The 22761-nt window shown below is 38.6% G+C and overlaps 2 protein-coding genes across 2 annotated transcripts in view; one reads left to right on the forward strand and one right to left on the reverse strand.

The window, feature by feature from the left end:
- Window positions 1-2474, reverse strand: part of AZI2 (5-azacytidine induced 2) — a 35376-nt gene extending 32902 nt beyond the window's left edge. Inside the window, exon 1 of the mRNA XM_060022080.1 lies at window positions 2020-2474. The gene's annotated coding sequence lies outside the window, so the exon portion shown is untranslated. The remainder of the gene's footprint in view (window positions 1-2019) is intronic.
- A 191-nt stretch (window positions 2475-2665) lies between these two features.
- Window positions 2666-22761, forward strand: part of ZCWPW2 (zinc finger CW-type and PWWP domain containing 2) — a 139241-nt gene continuing 119145 nt past the window's right edge. Inside the window, exon 1 of the mRNA XM_060022082.1 lies at window positions 2666-2735. The gene's annotated coding sequence lies outside the window, so the exon portion shown is untranslated. The remainder of the gene's footprint in view (window positions 2736-22761) is intronic.

A 22761-nucleotide genomic window follows, 5' to 3' on the forward strand; every position in this document is an offset into this window, starting at 1 on the left:
CTAACCCATGCTAAGCAACTATACGAGAGGAGACAAGTTGTAACAAGGTAAGCATACTGGAAAGTGTGCTTGGACAAAACAAGATATAGCTTAAACAAAGCATCTAGTTTACACCTAGAAGATTCCACGATCCGTGTACATCTTGAACCATACCTAGCCCATAGCCCCTCCCACCGCTACTACCATAAACTAATCAAATAAAACATTCACCATACATCTAAAGTATAGTAGATAGAAATTTAATCACCAATGGCGCTATAGAGAAAGTACCGTAAGGGAAAGATGAAAGAAATATTAAAATTAAAAAAAAAGCAAAGCTTACCCTGGTTACGGAATCGTAAGACTCTTTCTGGGTTAGCACAGGTATGAAAGGCAGTCTACTTCTTTTCATTCCTTTCATAAATAATACATCTCAATGCAACTGAGCATCTTCACACACTAAATGTTACTAGTATTAGTGTTATTTATTCTCTAATAGTGATATGACAACTGTATTTTAATCCAAAATATAGGTACCAAAAGAAAGAAAAAAATTAAATGACACTGGTTTCATTACTTCAAGAATTATGAAGTACTTCCATCAAATCACCTTATTTAATAATCATGACAATGCTTTATGCTGGCATGTCAGGCAGTGTGCTTTGACTTTTAGGGGAACTAGCTCATTTGTTCTCCATAACAATTCATTAAATCTGCATAAGACCTACGAGGTGAGCACGAATTTCCTTATATCACAGATGGAGCAATTAAAACAGTGGAAGCGGGCTTCCCAGGTGGCGCAGTGGTTGAGAGTCCGCCTGCCGATTCAGGGGACAGGGGTTCGTGCCCCGGTCCGGGAAGATCCCACATGCCGCGGAGCGGCTGGGCCCGTGAGCCATGGCCGCTGAGCCTGCGCATCCAGAGCCTGTGCTCCGTAACGGGAAAGGCCACAACAGTGAGAGGCCCGCGTAAAGCAAAAAAAAAAAAAAAAAAAAAAAGTGGCAGCCAGTAATGAAAAAATGGCTAGCTGACTCTAGAGCTGCAAACTCTTGGAAACTATGCTTTGATGCCTTGTAGAGAAAGATTATTCCCATTTTAGAGATAGGGAAAATGAATTTTGGTTTCTTAGGCAGCGTCAAGTGAGTGGTAAATTCAGCACTCAGATTCTGAGTTAATGTTCTGACTTAATCCAGTGCATTTCCCATTTCACTACAATGTCTCTTTAACATTAAAACCTTACATTTGTGTACAACTTTCCATCTTAGAAAAACATAGCATTAAAATTTAACAACCCTGTGAAGGATGTACCATTCGTAACTTACAGACGATGTAAGGAGTGATCACAACAGGTTGGTAAATTAGACACGGTAAGTTTAGATAACTGTAATGTAAACCATGTCTTGAGATCTTATTCAGTCAAACTTAAAGCTCTAAAAGTAAGAAAGCAAGCGTCTTCTATGTTTAAGAGGCAAGGATCAATTTCAATCCTAGTAGGTTGTCTTTGATCATCTCAGCACATCTCCAATATATCCTGGAGCAGTTTGTTTTCATCTGTATTACAGTTTCTGTATTTTCTCTCACTTATAAGTATCTGAGTTCCTTGTTTGTAGAGACGAGGGACTCAGCCTACCTGGCATGTAGTAGCCACTCAACAAATGATGGAAAACCATCCTGAAAAAACCTAACATTACTGTTAGCCCTCGGTGATGTACAGGGGTCGATTTACATCACCCCAAGCAGGACCGTCCTAACCATACGCCCCTCTTTGGTATCCGATTTAAATGCAGCCCCAATGAATGAAATAAAACTGCAGGCGCCACGGTAAACCAGAGCACGGTAAGAAAACAAGCACTAGGGAGAACCGAGGACCAAGCGGGGCCCGACCCGGCTCGCGCGAGTAGACGCGGTCGAGGATGCCGGGCGGGCCGCTCCCTGGTCCAAGGTCTGGAGAAATGACGCGTCTCTCCGCACCGGCGACGGCAGCAGAGGGTGGTCCCGGCACCGCCCGCGCCCCCGGGCCGGCCAGAGCGGGTCACTCACCCCGAACACAGGCTCCGTGGGGCCGCCCCCAGGGCCGCCGAGTTTCGATTCCCCAGCGTTTGGAAACGGACCAAAAACAAACCGGGTCGCTAGGGGTCACCGCGGGCTTCCTGTTTCCTCAAAGACAGCGCCGCTTCCCCGGCAAAGGCAGCCGCTCCGGGAACGCCGCGGAGGGACTCCCATTTCTCCCGCCTCGGTGGCGCCAGGGCCGGCGCCGCCGGCCAGTCGGCTACAGCCCGGGAGGCTCTGGAAGGAGGGCCGAGCCAAGGCCGAAGGCCGAGCCACCGCCGGAGAAGGCCGGTTACCCGGCCCCGTCAGCGCCCGCCCTAGCCCCGCGCCGCACAGGGGGAGCGCAGCGACGGGGCTGGCCAGGAGGGCGTCCTACTCACGACCGGAAACGGGGCCTCCAGTAATCCACGGCTCGGAGCCTGGGCCGCGCAAGCAAACCGGAAGTCAGGCCGGAGGAAGATGGGAGGGCGTTCGCCAAGCCAGTGCTGGGGCTGGGTGGGGGAAAAGTGCGCAGAAAAGGAGGGCGCAGCGTACTACGCGCCCCGTGAGCCTCCGCCGCCGGGTGGGCGGGGCCGGGGCGTGCTACGTGTCGTGAGCATACGCAGCAGGGTGGGCGGGGCCGCGGCGTACTACGTGTATAGTGAGCTCCCGCGACTGGACTGGCGCGGCCCCGGCGACGCGGGAGGCGGAGGCGGTGCGCCAGTGTGGTAAGAAGTTATCCGCCTTGGCGGAGGTTGAGTCGCTGGCCTCCTACAGCGCCGTCTTTTTCCCTCAGCGTCCGCTTGGGGGTCCCCGAACGCTGTAGCGCGTGTTGGCTCCGCATAGTAGCGCTCTTGTGGGTTTCTAGTTCTCGCCTAGCTGTGGCCGGGAACTGGGGACCCGTGACGATTCGCGCCTGCGGGGGAGCTGTTAACAGCCCGACTAGTTTCGGGGCGTTGCTCCGGGTCCCCTAGTTATTCCGCACACAGCTCTTGTTAACATTGTGGAAGCTGTTGACTTCGGAGGGTGGTACCGGCTGCGCCAGGTAGAGGATGGACAGGCCTGAGCTGTGGCGTCACGAGTAGTTGAGTTGGGGGCCGTCCTTGGAGGTCGCAGGCAGACGGAACCCCTCCAGCTGTAGGCCTATTTTTGATTAAACGAATAAAGGAGAAAATGGTTAATTATAGGGCATTTATCCTTACTGACTGCCAGTTAGCAACAGTGATACTCCTCCCCAGCCCTTTCGACTAAGGACTTAAATATTGTTGGAGTCAGTGTTATGTTGGAAGATGTTTCTGCATCAATTTTTTTAAAAAATTAATTTTATTTATTTATTTTTGGCTACGTTGGGTCTTCGTTGTTGCATCTGGGCTTTCTCTAGTTGCGGCGAGCGGGGGCAACTCTTCGTTGCGGTGCGCGGGCTTCTTTCTCATTTCGGTGGCTTCTCTTGTTGTGGAGCACGGGCTCTAGGTGCGTGGGCTTCAGTAGTTGTGGCACTCAGGCTCAGTAGCTGTGGCTCTTGGGCTCTAGAGTGCAGGCTCGGTAGTTGTGGTGCCCAGGCTTAGTTGCTCCGCGGCATATGGGATCTTCCCAGACCAGGGCTTGAGCCCGTGTCCCCTGCATTGGCAGGTGGATTCTTAACCACTGTGCCACCAGCGAAGCCCCGCATCGCAGTTCTAATTCATCAACCAACAGTCAGCTCATCAAGAATGGATTCGGCTCTAGGGTTTACTTTAAAATATTTTTCTGTTGTTGTTGAGCCTCTCATTTTGCTTTAGATTTAAGTGAAAATTCACAGCTGTTATGAGCAAAGAGCACAACTTAAAGTTGACATGACATTTAAAAAATACTTTAAAATCTGTATTAATGTAATCATTTAGAAAGATCCATTCACTTCAGTTTATCAGGCTGGGACGTAAGAGCAGTGTTTTTAATATTTTGGACAAGAATCTTTTTTCGATTGGCTTGGTAATGCGCTTTACAGAATAAAAGCAAACCACCAAGAGGTATATTTTGCCTAGTTTTTGAAGAATGCTAACAAAATCGGTTGAGGCACCCCAAAATCATCAAAAGTAAAACGATAATCTGGTTTCTGATTTGTAGATCTAGAAATGTTGAATCTTTACTCACAATTTAGAATAATTTGAGACTTGTTGAAAAAGAAGGAAAATTCATTTTTATCTTTTCTCTCTGAGTAAATAAGATGACTTAGCTCAGTATTTTACTATATGTGATCAGTCTGTTTTCGTTTTAATAATACACACTTCCCTATTATAATAATGAAAAAAAGTGGGTCTTATTAACAATACTATTTGCTTATTCAGAATGCATAAGCCTATCAATTTAGTCAAGTAAAACATCCTAATTTTTTTTTGCCAGGGAATGGGGGCAGGGAGAGTCATACCCACGGTAGGTTATGACAAAATGTAATACAGATATTTGTTAAATTGAGCTGAAATGGTCACTTTCTATCCACTTATGCATCCGCTTTAATTAAGTTTAGCAAATAAATTATTAAAGAAAACTTGCCACACTTATGCTTTGTTATAAGCAGAAGTTGAAGTTTTATTACAATCTTGCTGTAAGGAAAAAGACCTCCGATAAGTCAAATAAAAGATACAGTCTTGGTAGGGACATTTTATGGGAAAAGAAAATGGTTAGATAATTATCATTAAAGTAGATAACAGAAAGAAAGGAATTTGGGGGACATTAGACTCTTAACTAATAGTCAATTGCTTAGGTGAGTGGATGGTTTTCCAGAGCAAATCTTAATTCTATTAAAGTTTATTGGAAGGTTGCTTAGGCTTTTTTTTCAGGAATGTTCATTTCACCGCAAGAGAGGAGTTGTGAATTACAGTCATCCAAAAAAGCATCTGTACCGGCCAGGTTTGGGACAATTTTTTTTAAACCATTATTACATCTTCTATAACTACAAATGAAGTCTGAAATTTTCAAAACGATTCAGGTCTTTATAAACATATACTTGACACAAGGCACTTTTTAAAAGGTCCTGTTTTACAGGTTGTGGTAAACAAAAAAATAGGTAACACAAGATATTCTCCCCCACCCTGTCCCGCCTTCTCCCATCCTCTCACCAAGGTCCTGATATTTTCCATCAGGAGCTGCTCCTGAAGGATAGAGTGAGGACTGGCTTCAGTGAGATTCCCTTTACCCTGGGGTAGGTTGGATTCCAAAACAATATCTGAACAAAGAATATAGGCCCTGGCACAACTCTTGACTGTGGCTCAGCCTCCTTCTGTTTTTAGGCAACTGTGCATCATTAGAGCTGCTTCAAACCTTATTTTTTGTTTAATTAGGCACTATGTTAAAACAATGAAAAAAAGTGCTGTTGTGTTTTGTTTTTTTAGTGGGAGCTATATATTTCTAAGCTGTGACGAATATTTACTGTTAGAGGAAAGAGAATACATCTTTTGAGGAAAATTTGTAAAGCGAATTTTGGGTTAGTGATTTAAATTTTATATTAGTTTAATTTGATTAAATCATACCATCCTAGAGATCATGTTTTCTGTGTCTCTACCCTGTGTTTTGTGAGTACTGTGTACGTGTGGCTCTGCAGTGTCAGCAGGACAGAATTAAGATGTCAAAACCTTTAAGTTGAAATAGCAATGTCACTTTTCATATTAAAATCAGCTTCAATGTCATTTTGTCCATTAATGTCTTAAAAGCATTCTTCCTCTCTTCTCCCCCACCTATCACATGTCCAGGTTAAAAGCCTTAGGGTAAGGGAATGGTTTCAGTGGCAGAGATACAAAACAGATTCAAAAATACTACCAATAATGAAAAATCTGGTATCTGAGCCTACATAGTCTGTTTTCCTTCTTTCCTCCCATACCTGGTTGCTCATACTGCTACCCCCCCCAACCAAAACACATACACACACACACACAGAATGTCGTGAATTGCAGAATCAAAGTTCATGATTTCTGTTACACTGTGTATCTGAATCTGTGAATATGCCTGAAGCAGCAGGCAAACTGGGCGTCATGGATCCCTAACCCTTAACCTTGGAAAGTACATGAAGGCTTTCCAGGGGTTTATGTAAATGATAGTTTAAGGGTATTAATTTTCACGCTGTTTACTTGCATGTTTCTTTCCTAAAATTGATCTGCCTCAGAGTGTGCCTAAACCAGGGCAGCTTTCCCCTTTCCTCTTTTGTAATTGTCTCTCTCCCACTCTACAATTAAAGCAATACATTTAATCTGACCTAAGTCTTGTTAGAAAGTAAATGATTCTAATAACTGGGTAGCTAATTGTTTCACAAGAGTAGTAATTTCCAATGGCTTTTGAAAATGCTTCAGAAAAACTCAATTGAGTTGTCAGCTGATCATTAAAAATAATTTTATGACATACCCCATGTGATTTTTGATACATAATTTAGTAGTTCAGAAGAATGATTATTGATATAACCAGAAATCCTTCTGCTCCCAAATATTTGGAATGGAAGAACACAAAATGTAAGAATAGGATCAGCTTGAACCCTGTTTCTTCCTAACAACAAATAGTATTCATTCTGATACATGACCTAAATGGGGGGAGAAGGTGCTATCCATTTCTGTATGAGATGCATTTCCAATAAAACTGACTTACAATATTTTATAATGATCATAATTTATATTGAGTTTCTCATTTGATCAGTAGTGCTCTAGTAAATTAATGATAACACAATACTGATGACAATTTTTAAAATTTATGTTCTCAGGAATTTTAAAATATACTCTTTTGTGTAGAGAAATATGATCAATTTAAAGTATTTTCAAGTACTAAAATATGTTGCGATAAGCTTGTGTGGGGGAAGTGAGATAATATGAATTCAAGGAGAAAAGGAATAATATCAGTTTCCTAACTGTGGAAGCAGATCTTGTTCATGTGCTTTTCAAATGCATGGGTTGATAGTAGATATCAAATTACTATGGCATTTACATTCCATTTATAAAAGGAATATATCTTACTGTCTCTAGCAGCTAGCCTTATCCTGGACAGGCAATCTGTGCTTCATAATAACTTTGTGACTTGAAATGTTTGCAGTCAGTAGGAATTAGCTTCTGACAGCTTTCATTTTTTAAAAAATAAACATGAATGTCATAACTGTATGCATAGAAACTAAATGCAGTGACTTTCTTTTGGAAACATATGTAGGTGAAGAAAAATTTAATAGTCTTAGAAAGCCTTTGATGTAAGGAGTAGGGAGAAGAAATATGAGAAGAGCTAACAGAAGACCAGCAGCAGAGACCCCAGGATGGTGTTGGAAGATTGTACAGAGAAGGAAAAAAGATCCAGTAAGGGGAATTCTACACTTCTTCCTAAATGAAATAAGAGCAACCCTTCTCTGAGGCTTGATACTTACACTCTTACTATCTGAGATATGAATTAATTAGTTTATTCAATACTTAACAAATATTCATTCAGAACGTACCATGTGTCATTGTTTTAGGCACTGAGATGAAACGGGCAAAATAGCTTTTTAATGTATAAAGAAGTAAAATCTATCACAGAGAAGTCAGTCACATAGACAAGACCTATGTGAAATTTAACATGATGAGAAATTACTTCCCATTAATTTTTTTTCATGACAGTTTCTATATATGCCTATGAAGAAAATAAACTTTTTCCCCTGTTTAAAATGGGAAGAGAGGAAGAAATAATTTTATTTTGTGACTGTCACATATACACTATAAAAACCAAGAAGATAAAGTCAGCTTTTCAGAGGAAAGACATTTTTATAAAGCTACCAAATAAACAACAATGAAAGGATGACATTAAACTTCAGTAAGATGTATAGAAAGAAGTTAAATTAGATTTTTCAAGTAGACTATGTAGCAAAAGAGAGGGAAAATTTCCAAACCCATTTCACAGCTCACATGATATAAAAGTGAAATCATTGACTTTGTAACAGTTGCAAAATTACAGACATAATTTCCAACTGTAGGTTTTTCAGTTGTCTGTGAATAGTTGATTCTTAAAATTCCAAAAACAAAAAGATGTGTGTTTTTCTTTAATTCACTTATATTTTGTTAATCATTTTCTCTTGACAGTCATTTTATGTCATTCCCTTTTGGCTTTAATAACCCCCTCCCTCTCATCCCATAGCCAGTCTGATCACCTGATTTTGTAGATTTTACCGTTTAGCTAATCTTTTGGATCTTTTTCATAGTCTCTACTATGCCACAGTTTCCTATCCAACTATTATAATAGTTTCCTTTAATTAGTTCTAACTTTTTGTTTTTTAGTTTCCAAGTCATTCTTTATATGGATAGCTAAATGGTCTTTTAAAGATGTAAATCTTACCATTACGTTTCTCCTCTTAAACTCCTGGAATGACTCCTTAGCTTGTTTTAAAAGTCTATTCTTAGTCTAGCCTAGCCTGTTTTACCACCAGCTTCTAGAAACACTGCCAGCTCAGACATTGAAATTGGATATCTTTACTCCTTTATAAGTTTTCATTCAGTTAACCCTGATTATGATTTAGAATATTTACTTTCTTAGATTATCATTTGACATCTTTTCTAAATTTAAAAATTCTCAGAGAATTGGGGAACTCCAGAAAAATTTTCAATATTAGTGTGAGAATTATGGCTCTACTTCTTACTTGTCCTAAAATGATATCACATTTAAAAGAGGATCCTATATCTTCAGATAATGGATATCAGCTTCAGAACATATGAAGCAAAACTAGGCAGAACTAGGAGACATGCCCACAATACTGGAAGATTTTAACAGGTTTCCCTCACTAACTCATAGAATAAAAAAAAATACATTAATGAAATAGATGATTGAATAAAATTATTAGCATCACACTCATTAGGATGGCTATTATCAGAAATAAAACCAAAATTGAAAATATTCATCTTAAAATTAATATGGAATCTCAAGGGAACTCAAATAGCCAAAACAATCTTGAGAAAGACGAACAAAGCTGGAGGCTTCCCATTTGCTGACCTCAAAACATATTACAAAGCTGCAGAATCAAAACATTGTACTGGTGTAAAGACATACATATAGACCAATGGAATAGAATGGAGAGCACAAAAAGATCCTCACATATATGATTTTCAACAGATGTGCCAAGACCATCCCATGGGGAAATGTGGTTGGAAAAACTGAATATTGGTATGCAAAACAATGAAGTTTGACCCTTACCTCACACTGGAAAAATTAAATCAAAATGGATCAAAGACCTAAATGTAACAACTAAAACTATGACACACTTAGAAGAAAAATAGGGAGAGGACTTCATGACATTAGATTTGACAATTTCTTGGATGTGACACCAAAAGCATAGGCAACAAAAGAAAAAATAGGTAACTAAAGGTCTCTAAATCAATCACTAATAAAATGTTAAAAAATCATTATCGGGGCTTCCCTGGTGGCGCAGTGGTTGGGAGTCCACCTGCCGATGCAGGGGACACGGGTTTGTGCCCCGGTCCGGGAAGATTCCACATGCCGCAGAGCGGCTGGGCCCATGAGCCATGGCCACTGGGCCTGTGCGTCTGGAGCCTGTGCTCCGCAACGGGAGAGGCCACAACAGTGAGAGGCCCTCGTACCGTATCTGCAGTATTAGTGGAAGAAATTTTACCTTTAAGCAAATCAGCTGTGTGATTTACATGACAATATAGCTTAGATAAAGGTCAATTGAGAATGGGCACATGTAGGGAGAAATAACTAAGCTGCTCTGAAATTAATACTCTCCTTGTTCAACCTACTGATATAATTCTAATCTTTTTATAACAGTATTGCATTTGGTAGCCAGCCTGAAGAACTTAATTATTCTTGTTTGATCTGTTGTTTTATTCTCACAAGTCTTAATATACTGAATAATAGAAAATACTAGGATTCTTGCAGCCATCCAATATAGACATAAAGCATATAAACTGATTACTAAGGTTTAAAGTTGGCATTTAGCACAATTTATCAGATTTCTACTTATTTGTTAACTTTTTCCTGGAAACAATTTAAAGCTGCAAAAGATACCATCCTTTAAATATGCCAGTAAGCTGTTTCTTTCCATTCTATCAATATTTTGATTTCTTATTTTGGATGAAATCCATCAGTTATACTCATTATTAAAACAAAAAAAGAAAAGAAAATATTAAGCATCTTGGAGCATTTATTGAGCTAGAAGCTACCCAGCAGTGTCTGCATAAAGTAGTCCCTGAATGATAAAGATAAATTACAACTTTGCACTGATAATAGGCTCTTAAATTCCTGTTGAATTGTTAAATATAATCTAAGGTTGACATACAGGCACAAATTGGTTAATTAGGTATGAATGAACAGCAAATTTTAAATTTACATTATAGAGAAGATTAAGGATAAATGCATTTTAAGTTTAGAAGCAAACTACCTAATCATTTGTTAAGTTGAGCACTTGAGAAAAATCATGAAGGAAAGACTAAATAGAGTGCTCTCATTCTGCATTGGTTTCTGCATATTTTAATTTTCTTATCTAACTATAAATATAGCTCATTTAAAAGCAGTCTAGAAAGGAAGTCAAACACTTATTATATGTATTTAGTGTAGCAGCACTGAAATGGGTTTTTTCATATGCTTTTTCATTTCATCATTAAAACCATCCTATGAATTATAATATTATTACCATCAACATGAACAGATGATAAAATGATAGATTATTTAACTGATTTGCCTTAATTTTAAAATCGCATAGGAAATGAAGCCAAAATTTAAATCCAGAGCTACGATTGATATTCAACTGATACACAAACAGCCATACTAGTTTTTAAATAATTTGAATATTGTTACTATCTAGGACAGCTTTAACGCTGAAGTTCATATTATTTTCATTATCTCGTAATATAAATATTCACTCAGTGCTTCTCTTTGGCAAGTATTCTTTTAAGTGCTAGGGATACAGTGGTTAACAAGATAGACTGACTTGCCAGTGGATTTTCCTTGTCTTGTAGAGGAACTCATTAAATAAACTACAATACAGTGTGTTGAGTGGCATGGAGAGGGGGTAGAGATTGCTGGGGGCACACGGTAGGGGCATTGACTCTTACTCAGTAATTTTTCAGATTGGCTTAGACATCACCTCTTCTCAGTAGCCTGACACACCCCCTACCTGGAAGTCTCAGGTGTGCCCCATACACTTCCAAATCATTCTGCATTGGTCTCATAATAGCACTTAATGTTATTTGAGGAGAGGAATTTTGTCTTTCCTTTAGCATTATCTGGCTTATAGCAAACCCTCAAGAAGTATTTTAGAACAAAGAAAATAGAATTGAGGTCTGAAACAGCAGCAAGCAAGTGAGAGAACAGTTTTACATAAGCTTTTAGGTATTGAGGTGGGAAATGACAGAGATAATCCTTGTAATGTAGGAGGAAAGTTTATCTTTTGAGACTGAGGAGAATGGTCTGAGATTTAAAAAGGTTTAGAATAATCACTGAAGAATTGCAAGAGGAAAAAGAGAATACATAAAAAGGATAGCCTTAAAGATGTGCTGAGGCCTCATCTGAGGTTGAAGTCTCTGAATTTGTAGTGGTACCAATAGGCGTGACTACATAATATCCTCCAAGAATCAGCAGCTCAGATTCAAGACCTCGACGACCAAGGGTGTATTCCTTTGTTTTTAAATTAAATTAAATTAATTTTTTATATAGCAGGTTCTTATTAGTTATCTGTTTTATACATATTAGCATATATATGTCAATCCCAATCTCCCAATTCACCCCCCCCATCACCAACCCCCTGCTTTCCCACCTTGGTGTCCGTATGTTTGTTCCCTACACCTATGTCTCTATTTCTGCCTTGCATACCGGTTCATCTGTACCATTTTTCTAAATTCCACATATATGTGTTAATATACGATATTTGCTTTAATCTTTCTGACTTACTTCACTCTGTATGACAGTCTCTAGGTCCATCCATGTCTCTACAAATGTCCCAATTTGGTTCCTTTTTTTGGCTGAGTAATATTCCATTCTATATATGTACCACATCTTATTTATCCATTCGTCTGTCAGTGGGCATTTAGGTTGCTTCCATGACCTGGTTATTGTAAATAGTGCTGCAATGAATTGGGGTGCATGTGTGTTTTTTTCTTTTTCTCTTTGTTATCTTTACTTTTTTAAAATATCTTTTTTGGAGTGTAATTGCTTTACAATGTTGTGTTAGTTTCTGCTGAATAACAAACTGAATCAGCTATACATATACATATATCCCCATATCCCCTCCCTCTTGTGTCTCCCTCCCTACTCCCTATCCCACCCCTCCAGGTGGTCACAGAGCACCGAGCTGATCTCCCTGTGCTATGCAGCTGCTTCCCACTAGCTATCTATTTTACATTTGGTAGTGTATATATGTCAGTGCTACTCTTTCACTTTGTCCCAGCTTACCTTTCCCCCTCCCCATGTCCTCAAGTCCATTCTCTATGCCTGCATCTTTATTCCTGCCATACCCCTAGGTTCATCAGAAAAAAGTTTGGTTTTTTTTTTTCAGATTCCATATATATGTGTTAGCATACAGTATTTGTTTTTCTCTTTCTGACTTACTTCACTCGGTATGACAAACTCTAGGTCCATCCACCTCACTACAAATAACTCAGTTTTGTTTCTTTTTATGGCTGAGTAATATTCAATTGTATATATGTGCCAAATCTTCTTTTTCGTTCATCTGCCCATGGACACTTAGGTTGCTTCCATGTCCTGGCTATTATAAACAGTGTTGCAATGAACATTGTGGTACTTGACTACTTTTGAATTATGGTTTTCTCAGGGAATATGCCCAGTAGTGGGATTGCTGGGTTGTATGGTAGTTCTATTTTTAGTTTTTTAAGGAGCCTCCATACTGTTCTCCACAGTGGCTATATCAATTTACATTCCCACCAGTAGTGCAGGAGGGTTCCCTTTTCTCCACATCTTCTCCAGCATTTATTGTTTGTAGATTTTTTGGTGATGGCCATTCTGACTGGTGTGAGGTAATACCTCATTGTGGTTTTGGTTTGCATTTCTCTGATGATTAGTGATGTTGAACATACTTTCATGTGTTTGTTGGCAATCTGTATATCTTCTTTGGAGAAATGTCTCTTTAGGTCTTCTGCCCATTTTTGGATTGGGTTGTTTGTTTTTTTGATATTGAGCTGCATGAGCTGCTTGAATATTTTGACGATTAATCCTTTGTCAGTTGCTTCATTTGCAAATATTTTCTCCCATTCTGAGGGTTGTCTTTTCGTCTTGTTTATGGTTTCCTTGCTGTGCAAAAGCTTTTAAGTTTCATTCGGTTCCATTTGTTTATTTTTGTTTTTATTTCCATTTCTCTAGGAGGTGGGTCAAAAAGGATATTTCTGTGATTTATGTCAAAGAGTGTTCTTCGTATGTTTTCCTCTAAGAGGTTGATAGTGTCTGGCCTTACATTTAGGTTTTCTATCCATTTAGAGTTTATTTTTATGCATGGTGTTAGGGAGTGTTCTAATTTCATTCTTTTACATGTAGCTGTCCAGTTTTCCCAGCACCACTTACTGAATAGGCTGTCTTTTCTCCATTGTATATTCTTGCCTCCTTTATCAAAGATAAGATGACCGTATATGTGTGGGTTTTTCTCTGGACTTTCTATCCTGTTCCATTGATCTCTGTTTCTGTTCTTGTGCCAGTACCATGCTGTCTTGATTATTGTAGCTTTGTAGTATAGTCTGAAGTCAGGAAGCATAATTCCTCCAACTCCGTTTTTCTTTCTCAATATTGCTTTGACTATTCGGGGTCTTTTGTGTTTCCATACAGATTGTGAAATTTTTTTGTTCTAGTTCTGTGAAAAATGCCATTGGTAGTTTACTAGGGATTGCATTGAACCTGTAGATTGCTTTGGGTAGTATAGTCATTTTCACAATGTTGATTCTTCCAATCTAAGAATATGGTATATCTCTCCATCTGTTTGTATCATCTTTAATTTCTTTCATCAGTGTCTTATAGTTTTCTGCATACAGGTCTTTTGTCTCCCTAGGTAGGTTTATTCCTAGGTAGTTTATTCTTTTTGTTGCAGTGGTAAATGGGAGTGTTTCCTTAATTTCTCTTCCAGATTTTTCACCATTAGTGTATAGGAATGTGATAGATTTCTGTGCATTAATTTTGTATCCTGCTACTTTACCAAATTCGTTGATTACCTCTAGTAGTTTTCTGGTAACATCTTTAGGATTTTCTATGTATAGTATCATGGCATCTGCAGACAGTGACAGTTTTACTTCTTCTTTTCCAATTTGGATGCCCTTTATTTCCTTTGCTTCTCTGATTGCTGTGGCTAAAACTTCCAAAACTAGGTTGAATAACAGTGGTGAGAGTGAGCATCCTTGTTTTGTTTCTGATTTTAGAGGAAATGGTTTCAGTTCTTCACCATTGAGAACAGTGTTGGCTGTGGGTTTGTCATATATGGCCCTTATTATGTTGAGGTAAGTTCCCTCTATGCCTACTTTCTGGGGAGTTTTTATCATAAAATAGCTGTTGAATTTTGTCAGAAGCTTTTTCTGCATCTGTTGAGATGATCATATGGTCTTTATCCTTCAGTTTGTTAATATGGTTTATCACATTTATTGATTTGCGAATACTGAAGAATCCTTGCATGTCTGGGGTAAGCCCCACTTGATCATGGTGAATTATCCTTTCAATGTGCTGTTGGATTCTGTTTGCTAGTATTTTGTTAAGTATTTTTGCATCTATGTTCATCAGTGATATTGGCCTATAGTTTTCTTTTTTTGTGACATCTTTGTCTGCTTTTGGTATTAAGGTGTGGTGCCCTTGTAGAATAAAACTAAGAGTGTTCCTCCCTCTGCTATATTTTGGAAGAGTTTGAGAAGTATACGTGTTAGCTCTTCTCTAATGTTTGATAGAATTCACCTGGGAAGCCTTTGGTCCTGGGCTTTTGTTTGTTGGAAGATTTTTAATCACAGTTTCAATTTCAGTGCTTGGAATTGGTCTCTTTATATTTTCTATTTCTTCATGATTCAGTCTTGGAAGATTGTGCTTTTCTAAGAATTTGTCCCTTTCTTCCAGGTTGTCCATTTTATTGGAATATAGTTTCTTGCAGTAATCCCTCATGAATCTTTGTGTTTCTGCAGTGTCAGTTGTTACTTCTCCTTTTTCATTTCTAATTCTGTTGATTTGAGTCTTCTCCCTTTTTTTCTTGATGAGTCTGGCTAGTGGTTTATCAATTTTGTTTATCTTCTCAAAGAACCAGCTTTTATTTTTAGTTTTATTGACTTTGCTATCGTTCCCTTCATTTCTTTTTCATTTATTTCTGATCTGATCTTTATGATTTCTTTCCTTCTGCTAACTTTGGGGTTTTTTTGTTCCTCTCTCTAATTGCTTTAGGTGTAAGGTTAGGTTGTTTATTTGAGATTTCTTTTGTTTCCTGAGGTAGGATTTTATTACTATAAACTTCCCTCTTAGAACTGCTTTTGCTGCATCCCATAGGTTTTGGGTCATTGTGTTTTCACTGTCATTTGTTTCTCTGTATTTTTGATTTCCTCTTTAATTTCTTCAGTGATCTCTTGATTATTTAGTAGCATATTATTTAGCCTCCATGTGTTTGTATATTTTACATTTTTTCCCTGTAATTGATATCTAGTCATATAGCGCTAAGTTCAGAAAAGAAACTTGATACAATTTCAATTTTTTAAAATTTACCAAGGGTTGATTTGTGACTCAAGATACGATCTATCCTGAAGAATATTCCTTGAGCACTTGAGAAAAAAGATTATTCTGTTGTTTTTGGATGGAATGCACTATAAACATCAATTAAATCCATCTTGTTTAATGTATCATTTAAACTTCTGTTTTCTTACTTATTTTCATTTTGGATGATCTGTCCATTGGTGAAAGTGGGGTGTTAAAGTTCCCTACTATTATTGTGTTATTGTCGATTTCCCTTTTTATGGCTATTAGCATTTGCCTTACGTATTGAGGTGCTCCTATGTTGGGTGCATAAATATTTACAATTGTTATATCTTCTTCTTGGATTGATCCCTTGATCATTATTTAGTGTCCTTCTTTGTCTCTTGTAATAGTCTTTATTTTAAAGTCTGTTTTTTCTGATATGAGATTTGCTACTCCAGCTTTCTTTTGATTTCCATTTGCATAGAATATCTTTTTCCATCCCCTCACTTTCAGTCTATATTTGTCCCTAGGTCTGAAGTGGGTCTCTTGTAGACAGCATATATATTGGTCTTGTTTTTATATCCATTTAGCCAGTATTTGTTGGAGCATTTAATCCATTTATGTTTAAGATAATTATCAATATGTCTGTTCCTATTACCATTTTCTTAATTGTTTTGTGTTTGTTTTTGTAGGTCTTTTCCTTCTCTTGTGTTTCCTGCCTAGAGAAGTTCCTTTAGCATTTGTTGTAAAGCTGGTTTGGTGGTGCTGAATCCTCTCAGCTTTTGCTTGTCTGTAAAGGTTTTAATTTCTCCATCGAATCTGAATGAGATCCTTGCTGGGTAGAGTAATCTTGGTTGTAGGTTTTTCCCTTTCATCTCTTTAAATATATCCTTCCACTCCTTTCTGGCTTGCAGAGTTTCTGCTGAGAGATCAGCTGTCAACCTTATGGGGATTCCCTTATATGTTATTTGTTGTTTTTTCCTTGCTGCTTTTAATATTTTTTGTTTATATTTAATTTTTGATAGTTTGATTAATATGTGTCTTGGTGTGTTTCTCCTTGGATTTATCCTGTATGGGGCTCTCTGGACTTCCTGGACTTCCTTTTCCATGTTAGGGAAGTTTTCAACTATAATCTCCTCAAATATTTTCTCAGACCCTTTCTTTTTCTCTTCTTCTTCTGGGACTCTTAATTTGAATGTTGGTGTGTTTAATGTCCCAGAAGTCTCTGAGACTGTCTTCAATTCTTTTCATTTTTTTTCTTTATTCTGCTCTGTGGCAGTTATTTCCACTATTTTATTTTCCAGGTCACTTACCCGTTCTTCTGCCTCAGTTATTCTGCTATTGTTTCCTTTTAGAGAATTTTTAATTTCATTTATTGTGTTCATCATTGTTTGTTTGCTCTTTAGTTCTTTGAGGTCTTTGTTAAACGTTTCTTGTATTTTCTCTATTTGCAAGATTTTATATCATCTTTACTATCATTACTCTGAATTCTTTTTCCAGTAGACTGCCTATTTCCTCTTCATTTGTTTGGTCTGGTGGGTTTTTACCTTGCTCCTTCATCTGCTGCATATTTCTCTGTCTTTCCATTTTGCTTAACTTACTGTGTTTGGGGTCTACTTTTTGCAGCCTGCAGGTTCGTCGTTCCCTTTGTTTTTGGTGTCTGCCCACAGTGGGTACGGTTGGTTCAGTGGGTTGTGTAGGCTTCCTGGCGGAGGGGACTGGTGCCTGTGTTCTAGTAGGTGGGGCTGGATCCTGTCTTTCTGGTGGACAGGGCCGCGTCCAGTGGTGTGTTCCGGGATGTCTGTGAATTTAGTATGATTTTAGGTAGCCTCTCTGCTAATGGGTAGAGTTGTGTTCCTATGTTGCTAGTTGTTTGGCATGGGGTGTACAGCACTGGAGCTTGCTGGTCCTTGTGTGGAACTGGGTCTTAGCGTTGAGATGGAGATCTCTGGCAGAGCTCTCGTTGATTCATATTACATGGGGCTGGGAGGTCTCTGGTGGTCCAATATTCTGAACTAGGCTCTCCCACCTCAGAGGCTCAGGCGCGACAGCAGGCCAGAGAACCAGGACCGTGTCAGTCACACAGCTCAGAAGAAAAGGGAGAAAAAAATTTTTTTAATTAAAAAATATTAAAAAAAATATAGAGCAACCCAACTGATAAACAAATTCACCAGTGACAACAAGCAGTAAAAACTATACTAAGATAAACATAAAAATCAGAAACAAATCAGTCGCAGACAGCAAACCCCACGTCTACCATTGCTCCCCAAATCCACCACCTCAATTTTGGGTTGATTCGTTGTCTATTCTGGTATTCCACAGATGCAGGGTAATTCACGTTTATTGTGGGGATTTAATCTGCTGCTCCTGAGGCTGCACAGAGAAATTGCCCTTTCTCTTCTTTGTTCTCACAGCTCCTGGGGCACAGCTTTGGTTTTGGCTGTGCCTCTGCATATAGGTTGCCCTCAGGCTTCTTTTCCTGCCTGGACAGGACGGGGTTAAAGCAGTGGCTGATTAGGGGCTCTGGGTCACTCCTGCCAGGGCAAAGGGAGGGATACGGTAGTTACAATTGGAATGCCGGGCGAGTCTGTGGTGGCAGAGGCTGGCGTTGACATTGCAACAGCCTGAGGCACCCCGTGCGTTCTCCCAGGGAAGTTGTCCCTGGATCACAGGATCCTGACTGTGGCGTGTTGTACAGGCTCCCAGGGTGGGGCCTGTGGATAGTGACCTGTGCTTGCACACAGGATTCTCTGTGGCTGCAGCAGCAGCATTAGTGTTTCATGCCTGTCTCTGGGGTCTGAGCTGATAGCTACAGCTCACTCCGATCTCTGGAGCTTGTTTAGGCAGTGCTCTGCCTTCTGTGGGCAGACAGGGAAGGAATCCCCTCTCCTCTTGCACCCTGAAACAGTGATCTCTTGCCTTAGGCAGGTCCAAAGTTTTTCCTGGACTCTCTCTCAGCCAGCTGTGGCACACTAGCCCCCTTCAGGCTGTGTTCATGCAGCCCACCCCAGTCCTCTCCCTGGGATCTCACCTCCTCCGCCATCTTGAAGGTCCCCCACATGTGTCTTTTTGAATTATGGTTTTCTCTGGGTATATGCCCAGTAGTAGGATTGCTGGGTCATATGGTAATTCTATTTCTAGTGTTTTAAGGAACCTCCATACTGTTCTCCATAGCAGCTGTATCAATTTACATTCCCACCAACAGTGCAAGAGGGTTCCCTTTTCTCTACACCCTCTCCAGCATTTGTTGTTTTGTAGATTTTCTGATGATGCCCATTCTAACCGGTGTGAGGTGATACCTCACTGTAGTTTTGATTTGCATTTCTCTAATCATTATTGATATTGAGCAGCTTTTCATGTGCCTCTTGGTCATCTGTATGTCTTCTTTGGAGAAATGTCTATTTAGGTCTTCTGCCCATTTTTAGATTGGGTTTTTTGTTTTTTAAATATTGAGCTGCATGAGATGTTTATATATTTTGGAGATTAATCCTTAAGCCTGTATTCTCTAAGAATGCTTCTGGCCTCAACTAATTGGGAAGACAAATAGTGGTTTAAAAGGTAAAGGTTTATTTCCTCACATATCCAGAAGAGCAGGTATATAGAATGAGGGTAAGATTCCTAAAGTTAAAAACTGCAGCAACAACAACAAAAATAGCAGTTCCAGAATGTTTCTATGAGTTCTTTCCTGAATATCAACAATTGGAAATGGGTTTTCTGTTTGTCTGAAATCTTGTTTTGTACAATAAATGCTTTTTATATTAAAATTGATTGTTGAAATAAAAGTTTAGAAGGAAAATATCTCTCTGTTGTTTCCAAAACCTTTTTTTGTTTTACGCTGAATGTTACTGACACAAATAATACTTGAACATCATTAAGGAACCCAGGACATCAAAAGAAATGATAGTATACTTTAAATGGGTGAATTCTGTAGTATGTGAATTATATCTCAAAGCTGTTAAAGCAAAAGAAACGAAGAGAAAAATGGAAACTCCCCCCCCCGCCCCCAAACATAGCAAAACTTTAAGAATAGAAAAATTTGACCATTTGCTGTAAAGAAGATTCTTAGGAAGTAGCTTTCTGGTATTGGGGTAGAGGATAAGGTGAATTGTATTGGATCCTAATCTTCCACCAAAATTATTAGGTAAGTCAAGTTCATTTCTTTATACCAGGCTCCATCTCTCAACCACCTGCTTAATATACATGTCATAACTTGCTCTGATCCCCCAGTGCTTTCAAGCTTTCTCTTCTGTTTACATATCTCTCAGCCCCATTCACAGGAAAGCAAAAACAACTACTCAAAGAGTTACCTAAAATTTCTTCTTCACTTCCTTACTTAATAGTTACAGTTCGGCATGCTCCAATCAGGACTTCATTCCCAGCACTAACCTAACATTGCTCTCAGATCATCAATGACTTCCATGTTTAAATCCAGTGGCAACTTCTCTGTCCTCATGACTGAAATTCTAAACAACATCTAATGCGATCAACCATTCTGTCTTTCTGGAAACATAAATGTCACTAACTTTGATCTAATTACTTAAGCTGAAAACTTAGTAGTCAATCTTGATCCCTGTCTTTCCCTTATTCACTATAGGCAATACAGCAATGAGTCTTACCTGTTCTATCTCTAAAACATGCATGGAATAAGTCCATTTGTCTTCAGAGCCGTATTTCTACCCAGGGCCAAAACATCATCTCCCTACTCAAATATATTCTTTATACTGTCATATATTTTAAAAATATATACTTTGTTGAACTATACCATATATACAAACATTATAGATGAAAAGCTCAAAAATTATTACAAAGTAAATACACTCGTATAACCACATTCAGGTTAAGGATGAATCTCTTCCCCTCACATATTACCTGTCATAGTTGTCTGGACCCTAGAAGAGCATTGCCAGCCCCACAGAAGCTACCTCATGGCCCCTTGACCCAAAGCTAACTGCCATTCTAACTTTTAACACCACGAATGAGCTCCACTTGTTTTAAATATATGTATGTATAGGTGTATATACACATACATGGTATCATGTAGTGTGTATTCTTATATCTGGCTTCTTTTAATCAGTATGTTTCTGAGATTCACTCAAGTTTTGTGTCTCAAGAGTTTGTTCATTCTTCTTGCTATGTAGTATTCCACTGTATGAGTATACCACATTTCATTTTTGTTCTACAGATTATAAATATTTGAATTGTTTACAGGTTTTGGGTATGAATGTTCTTGTACATATCTTGAGATAGATATAGATATTAGATATAGATATTTGGTATGTATGTACTTAGAAGTATGTTCAAATTTAGTAGATAATGAAAAGCAAATTTGCAAATGATCATACTAATTGGCAACTCAATCAACTGTGTATGAGAGTTCCAGTCTGTTTATATCTTTGCCAGCACTTGGCATTGTCAGTCTTTCTAACACTGGCATTGCTGGTGTGTTGTGGTATCTCATTGTAGGTTTAATTTGCATTTCCTTTACAATTCTTAAGTTTGAGGACCTTTTCATATTTGTTGGTCATTTAGATTGCCTCTTTTGTGAAGTACCTGTTCAAGTCTGTTGGCTGTTTTTCTATTTGGTTCTCTGATTTTTTCCTAATTGATAGTAGATCTGGACAGGAAATCTTCCCTGCACTTACTACCTGTCACACTGGCTTCATTTTTGCCCTTCAAGTAGGCCAGAAATTTCCTCTTTTCAAGGCTCTTTATGGGCTGTGTCTTCAATTTTCAAGTCTCGGCCCAAATGTCATACATCCATATAAACCTTCCTTGACCAAACCTCCTGCAACACACACACCTTCCTATCGTATCACCCTATATTTCCCTTTAGTATTTATCAATATCTGACATTATTTATTGGTTTGCTTATATATACTGTCTGTTTCCCCTCTTACTGGAATTTTAACTCATGCCTGCTGTGTCTGTTTTTATTCACTGGTGTTTCCCTAGTACCTAGAACTTTTGTGCAACATGTGAGAGGTACACAGTAATTATCTGTTTAAAAAAATGAATGAGGGGCTTCCCTGGTGGCGCAGTAGTTGAGAGTCCGCCTGCCGATGCAGGGGATGCGGGTTCGTGACCCGGTCCAGGAGGATCCCACTTGCCGCGGAGCGGCTGGGCCCATGAGCCATGGCCGCTGAGCCTGCGCATCCAGAGCCTGTGCTCCACAACGGGAAAGGCCACCACAGTGAGAGGCCCGCATACCGCCAAAAATAAAAAATAAAAAAAAAAAGAATGAGCAAAGGAACAAATTAATATCTAGTTTGAGGTATTGTCCATGTTGTTATATTTAAAGAAAACCAGATTTTTATTCCAAAGGAATATATGTTTTTGTAGGTTAAGGTCAATTTTCTTGAACTAGGAATATTGCTTGACCCTTTTTATATACATTATAATTACATTCCTAGAGACTAAGATTATTGAACCCTTAATTATCTTCATTTTCCAAGGTAACTGTAAAATTAGCCATTATTGGCATATTACCTGATGCAGCTTTACAATTCTAAAATTTACAAGTGTATAAAACATTTTTACAATTTAACTTTTGCAACAAGAAGTTACAATTTATCAGAAACTAAGATTTTGGGTACACAAGTGTTTACAGAGCCAATGGAGATTGAAACCATTTTTATTGAAAATTTATAGTTTGGTGGTTTATTTGGAAACCTGTTTTCATATTTTAAAAGTTCTCTAGAATTTTCAATAACTGATTTTAATTGAAAGTCTGATATATAAGCTGTAATTATGAACAAAATGTATAGAAAAATAATACTAAATCTGATAAATTAATTTTCTGCAGCAAATTTTTCTGCAGGTCGTCACCATTTTCATATATGTAGGTCTAATACTAAATACGTTTTTTCACAATGTTTATTTCGAAGATAGATAATGTTATGTTGCTAAAATATCTTTAGAAATAACTTTTAAATGTTAATTTTGTAATTTTACATTTATATTATTCCTGAATAGACCATGGAATGGACACTTGTTTACAGTATGAGAGCTGAAGCAAGAAGGCAGAGTGTTACCTTGCAAACATGCAGCAAATATTGATATTGGAGGTTACAAATAATTTATAGTGAGTAGGCAAAATTGCAAATATGGAATCTGCAAGTAATGAGGATTGATTGTATA

The sequence above is a fragment of the Delphinus delphis genome, chromosome 10 (assembly GCF_949987515.2).
Source record: "Delphinus delphis chromosome 10, mDelDel1.2, whole genome shotgun sequence".
NCBI lineage: Eukaryota > Metazoa > Chordata > Mammalia > Artiodactyla > Delphinidae > Delphinus > Delphinus delphis.